This window comes from Helianthus annuus, chromosome 13 (assembly GCF_002127325.2).
Source record: "Helianthus annuus cultivar XRQ/B chromosome 13, HanXRQr2.0-SUNRISE, whole genome shotgun sequence".
Lineage (NCBI taxonomy): Eukaryota > Viridiplantae > Streptophyta > Magnoliopsida > Asterales > Asteraceae > Helianthus > Helianthus annuus.
The window spans coordinates 25,313,293-25,320,148 of record NC_035445.2 but is presented as its reverse complement, the minus strand read 5'-3'; the positions used below and the strand labels follow the sequence as shown (position 1 = coordinate 25,320,148).

Below are 6,856 nucleotides of genomic sequence, written 5' to 3'. Positions count from 1 at the left end.
ATACGGCTAGGTAGTGTGGGTTGGCCCGAAACACTTTCCGTCCATATCAATTAATTTTCAGTGTGAAAATGTTTACAAAAAACTAAAAAAGATATAAATAATACTATATTTCCATTAGTAAAGGTTTTATGCAATAATCTGTGTGATTTAGACTTCACCAAGTTTTTGCTTAACAAGTGCACCATTTTCAATCAGCTTCCAAAGTAATAATCTGTGTGATTCGGACATTTTGCAAAGTAATAGTTGTTTCTATTAGTTTATCAATCATTTCGTGATATCTTGTAATATTGTATAGTAGTTCCATTACCTACACGTTGTGGCGGACAGTTGGTCGGTATTGGTTTTGTTCATTATAGTACCGGTAATATACACCTTCAACTCATTTATATTAATAAAATTGATCACTTGTGTTCGTTAGCTTAAAGAAAAAGCTATGTACGCAACTGTATTTAGTTTCTCTACACTCCGATATACATTTTATTGAAAGCTTTTACCTGACTCCATGATTTATGGTTGAGCAATTAGTACTCGTTACCAATAAATACCGGTAACGAACTATATCATACCATACTTATCAAATTTTGTTATTTTCGAGATTAGTACTTTTTGTACAGTATGGTATTTTACCACATTTTACCTTTAAATACCGTACCATACTGTACCAAGCACTTTAGGTGCCGATATCCACTTTTGGTAATTTTCAAAATCGGTACTTTCGATACCGGTATGATACTATATTCATCCCTATTATGATCGAGTAAATAGGCTTTAATGAATTAATGTATTATGTAATTTCTTTTATTTTCCACATTTTTATAATTGTTTATTTCTCCTATTCTTTTAAATTCAGTTAGAAAATAAAAAAATTGACCATTGAAATCTATCTGCCTTATTTTATTTGATCAAGTAAATCTTGTCTCCATCTTTTATAAAAAAATTAACAATTAATGTGCTAAACACGATTGTATACTTCATAAACAAAATCAACTCATAACAGTAAACAGAAAATAAGATCAAAGTATTTATCTCTATAAGAAGATAGATACAAAAGTAAATATTAATATTTCAATAAACACCGATCTCACATAAACAAATTTTCTACCGGTATAATTTATACTGTTCAGCCCTATAAAAGTCAACCAACCCTTTATGTTAGGCACCCGTATTATAAGTGATTTGAACTATGGCACCCACATAGATTTTCTATTGGTACAATTTATATTATTCAGACCTATACTCAAGTTTAACCATCTTTCTTTTAACAAGTATGGTCACATAAACCAGGCACAAGTTGTTAGTCAGTGCACCAATAAAGACCCAACTATGCACAAGGTTCCAAGCAAATACAACCAGGCCCCACCACCATAATTGCTCACCAAAATAACTAGGGTGTCTAGAGTAGTACGACAACCCTGCATCAAGATTTGGGACCAACGGCTTTCCAAACTGTTTCAGCCTCTTGTTTCGGCTCACAAATGTGTGAAGCTACGTGTCTGTGATGTAGACTATCACAATGCTAGTCAGGCATATGGCGACTACAGCCGTGTCCATTAAGTCCCATGTTTTGCTTACGGAGTGGACGATATGCAGTGGCAGGCATACACCAACATAGTACCTCATCCCTTTAAAAAATGTCTTAATATCTCAACTAACTCGAGACCAAAATAAAAAAAACAAACCAAATATACCATGTATTATAAAAAAGAATAATATCATCATTTTGCCATTAGGGAATCCTTAAACAACAAACCAAATAACCTATTCTTTATTGGTCCTAGGATGCCGGGAAGAAGTTGTTCTCTCTCGCCCCAAGTTATACCACACCATCGTCCGACCTCTTCAAGCACCCGCTCGACCTAAAACAACAACGCCATCCATCTTATTATATCGCATTCAAAAATAACATAAAAACTAATAATAGTACTGTACTTTTAATGAATAAAAAAAGACTAATAAGGCACCATGAAAGTCAAAAATCTAACCTGCTTTGACCAGTTTATAAGTATTTGTGACATTGTGCGTTAACCAAACCTACTTTGACATATTGACTCAACCTGCCTTGTGCCACTCATGTGTGTGAGTTCGGAACAAGTGACTAACCGGGCCAAGTTCAAGTTCATCTTTTCTATACCCCCTTAAGCAGTGAAGTTAAAAAGAATAACGGAAGTACATTAGAAAAAAACAGAGAAGTTAATTGTTTTTACCATAAATAGAAAGTATGAGGGCAACCTTTGATCAAAACAAGATGCATAAAATGATCTGAAAGGTGTGCATCAGCAATTGATCAGGTACCTTTCATTTCCGACAACAACTCAATGCTAACAAACTGCCCTTTAACACTAACCCAAACCAATCCGATTCTTGTTACGGGTCAGGTTTAACTATTTGTGGGGTCAATGATGTGGTATTACAAATATCGTTGTAACAATACAATCTTTTAATCATAATTAAAACAATAATTATATGTTAAATTTAAGGAGAAATTGTTTGACCCGTTACCCAACCCACCAAACTCACCCTTTAAGAAAATAGTTGAAACATGTAGAAGTTGAATTCACATACTTGTCCTGGAATATAGTTATTGAGGATGATTGGAAGTCCTCTGATCAATGCCTCGGCAATTGTGCCACACCTGCCTATAACCACATCCGATCAGCATTTAACCAGCTCCTGCTAGATCAAACCGACTATCCTTGTTTTATGTTGTTCGACGCAGTTCAACAGCATTTTGCAGTTAATAATCACTGCCATTGTTGAGTCTCCATGTTCCCAACGCAGGCACCTCAAATCATGGTTCAGTTCCCGCAACCTTGCACGTGTGACCCAATTGTTATGTCATTCCAAGTATAGATATAATATTTATCAGTTTCTAAAAGTTAAGACAAAATTATGCTTTTTAATTTAAATAGATAGCTTTTCTTCTAAAATCGGCAAAACCAAACCGCGGCCGAATCAGCAAACCCTACCAATCTAGATGGTTAGGCTTGTATTTTTCCAAAACCATAGTTGCCAAAATTTTCGCCACTGAAGCAGACCGTTTAACACAACACGACACATTTAGATATAAATTTTTCCATATAATTTAACATAAATAAAACAAAAGGCAAACGTTAATGAGGAATCTATGAATGTCAAATACAGAAGAAACCATAACGTTTTGTTTGTATCGATCATATATCATACCTGTGTTGCTGTGATTGTAAACTGGCACTCGGCTCTATCAGTTTCCTTAGTCACAATCTTTCAATATAGCTGCAATGACAAGTTTTTGTTAACAGAATAGTTATAAATAAACATACTAATAATATGACGACTATCCCGTGCCATTACGCACATATCAAACACAGGTCAGAGCATTACCTCTGATAGTAAAACAGCTGACTTCCTTTGGGCTAATTTGTTTACCCTTAACGGAGCTGCCACTTGCAGAACACACTCTCCCCTGTTCTCTTCTTCTCCGTCTCCTAACTCAAAACAACACCATTTCTGTAATTTGGTGGACGACCTAATTAATTACATGCATTAGATAAATTTAATTAGGTCTCGCATTTCATAGATCTTAATTAATTAATAGAGTTCAGTAATAATACCCTTCGAGTGCTACAAGATTCAGATGATGAATCTTTCCGGTTTCTTAACCTCCCTCGAGAAATCTTCTTGAGATTTGACAAGGCTTGAGACTGTGAGCTTTTTGACAGAAACTGATCGGCCATCTCCCAGAACAGTTCGATATACTGGGCCAAACCCTCCACGGCCGAGAGCTTGATATACCCTTCATGTGCTCCTATAATGAAGTCGGGTTCGCCAGAAAACACTACCAGCTTGCTGCTTGCCAGAATTTGTGTCTGTGCTAGGGGAGCTGTTGAAACCACCACCAGATAAAGGGACTGTGGCTGCTGACCTGTACATGGTAAACCGGACTTTAGTATTGAGAACCGTGAAGAAAAATCTTTGCGATAACAATCACAGCAGCTGCACCAATTGCAACGAAAGCCGAAATGCTATGAATTGTTTGCTTGTTATCAAGAGTCTGAGGGACCAAGTTAACGTCTGAACCGGTTGAGTTGGGTTGAGTACTACTGGTTTAGAAAGCACAGCTGGACAACTTCTGTTCACTGCAACACCGTAAAAGGTTGAATTGCCAGCTACAAGATGGGCAAGGTTGCTTTGGTAGTTCCGGTGAGTTTGTTAAGAGACAAATCTACATATTCAGATCAGCAAGTTTCACCATTGCTACGTGAACTTGACCGGAAAGACTGTTTCTAGATAATATCTTGCAAAAAGCATATAGATTAGATCAAAAATAACATAACAGCTTATAAAACATAATAAATCAAAGAATCTTACAGAGAAGTTAGGAATGAACAGGTTGCAACTAAACTTGGAATGTTGCCAGAAAGAGAGTTCTGTGATAATACGAGAAGTTTCTCCTCCTACTTCAATAGGAATGCTTCCATTTAACTGGTTTACAATCAAATCAAGACTATACAAGGCCTTTAACTTGCCAGCGACAACTTGCTAAGAAACTTCAACTGCATTAACCCCCGACCCATCTTCCCTGACAACCCGAACCAATCCAGAACAAATAGATCCATTTTGATGTAGAAGTCGAACTGTCTATGACAAATCCATACTTTGTCTCCATTTGATCTAGCATTCCCTGCAATCACCCCTCCATTTTCTTTCAAGCAATTCCACCTACAAGTTTAAAACTTACAATTATAATTGTACTGCATAAACGACTATTACTTTGCAAAATGTCCGAATCACACAGATCTATCATTTTTCTTCTTCAAACCAGCTTCTTCCAATATCAAACAATTGTTTTGATGTTTCGGTCAACATCAACTCCATTTTTAGAACATAATTAAAATTATAAAAGCGAAACATGTCTAAGAGTTAGAAACAAAAAACCAATTTGGAAAATGATTTCTCCTTTTCAAAGCATCAGCACATTTGCATCTCTTGTTGACAATTCCCGGTCATCACATTCTGACCAAAATATGAAAAATAGAAAACAAAGACTTATAAAATAAAGCATCAATTTATTAATTATTTATCATAATTTGTCATCAACCAAGTAAATGCTAGCAAAGTTAGCCTATTCCATCAAGTCACAGAAATAGATTCAAACAACAGTAGTTTCAGTATCAGTTTAACATAAGAACATTCAATAGCTTAAAAATAAACAAAATGCCTCATCAAATATGTTTTCCACTTCAAAGTAAATTCTCTAACATTAAACTTTTCATCTATTCCGAAAGTAAAATCACATTGATATACCAATAGAACGCATCGAATAAGATATAAATTGGAAACAATAGTCAGCAATTTTTGAAAATAAAACCCAAATACGAACCTGAATGAAAAATTTTAAGGGCTTGAGGAACCATTACTCTGTTTCGCTGAAGTCTCTTTCCATCTTTGATCTGAAATTACCAAATACCAGGAAATCGATGGATGGAATAAAGGCAAAGTCAAAAAGGAAAAAAAAAAACCTACACATAAACATACCTTGATTGACTGCGAGATAATCGATTATCTTCCCAAATGAGAAGTATACCCCTTTGATTGACGAACCAGATTCATACATTGAAAATAAAAATCCTAACACAATAAAAGATCCAAAATCATCCAAAACTTTTGCCAGATCTAACCCTAGATCTCTGTTCGCACATCCTTCAACACAGATCTGAACAAATTCATCATACGAAAGGTTTTGACCACTGATTAAAAGAAAAGTCAACTTAGATGAGATTGAATAACATACCTATTAAGATCGAACTAATAACAATACAGATAATCCATCGAAAACTATAAGATATACAAAATAAAGAGAACAATAGTCAGAAAACCTTCGAAAATCAAGAATGATGATTGATTAATTGTCGAGATCTAACCTTTATAATGAAAATAAGGACACACAGAGATGGAGGGTCAACAGAGACATTGAAGAAGAAGAAACCCTAATTGTGGAGCGGCATTAAAAGATCGAAGATTTGCAGACGAAGGACAGGCGGCTACGATTGAAAATGGAGGAAAAGAATTGAAAAACCCTAAGCACGCTTAGAAAGATGGATCGACTGAGAGAAAGAATGAGGGATTTAGATTTTTACAACATTTATATAGCCGGGTCAAAAATGCGGGTATGGTTGTTGCCATTCGGATCCCGTGTAAGAATATAAGCTTTCCCACGTTTTCCCGCCAAAAATCTAGTGAGGTTGCATCATAACGCGAAACGTGTCCCAAACCTTATTCATTTATTATATATATAGATTTGTCCTAAACGGGACTTCTACAAAATAACATGCCCGCGCAGGGGCAAAATACAACAAACAACAAACAAACAAACCCACGCAGGGGTCAACTGAAAGACATGCCCACGCAGGGGCAGAATACTAAAAGACAAGCTCGCGCAGGAGCTGAATACAGAAACAACAAGTCCACGCAGGGACTGATTACAACTAAACAAATAAATAACAAGGTCTTCAATGACCCCTCCTCTTGGACTTTCCCTTGAGCAAGTCTGACAGGCCTTTGAAGAAGCCTCGGTTGCTTTCGTGGTCTTCACGGACCTCTTGCTCGACTCGGTTCAACCGATCGAGTACTTCCTGCTGGCGCTCTAGCGGGATAAGCTGCGGCTGCGGCGGCTGGTACAGAGGTTGAGGAGGTGGTGGACGCTGGTACCCATAAGTTGGGTAACCAGTGGTCCAAAGACCACCATAAGGTCCCTCTGGGTGACGTGCGTTGTAGTCCCAAGTTCCTGATATGGGTCTACGTTGGCATAGTCGAACTGAGTATGAGCCGGCTGCTCAAAAGGGTTGTACGCCGCTGAGCCGGCGTAAGCCGGTATTGG

The 6,856-nt window shown here is 36.8% G+C and overlaps 1 long non-coding RNA gene across 3 annotated transcripts; it reads right to left on the bottom strand.

Annotated features, from left to right (window-relative positions):
* Positions 1–1,563: 1,563 nt before the first annotated feature.
* Positions 1,564–6,102, bottom strand: LOC118485589. Of its 3 annotated transcripts, none has more exons than XR_004876879.1 (10): positions 5,901–6,102; positions 5,771–5,814; positions 5,515–5,692; positions 5,360–5,429; positions 3,979–4,698; positions 3,591–3,901; positions 3,361–3,505; positions 3,184–3,252; positions 2,563–2,809; positions 1,564–1,856 (listed from the first exon to the last, which is right to left on the bottom strand). It is a non-coding gene; the product is annotated as an uncharacterized LOC118485589 (long non-coding RNA). The 3 variants fall into 3 exon arrangements; XR_004876880.1 differs by lacking the exon at positions 1,564–1,856 and adding an exon at positions 1,885–2,259; XR_004876881.1 differs by lacking the exon at positions 3,979–4,698 and having other exon boundaries at positions 3,591–3,781.
* Between the last annotated feature and the right edge of the window lie 754 nt (positions 6,103–6,856).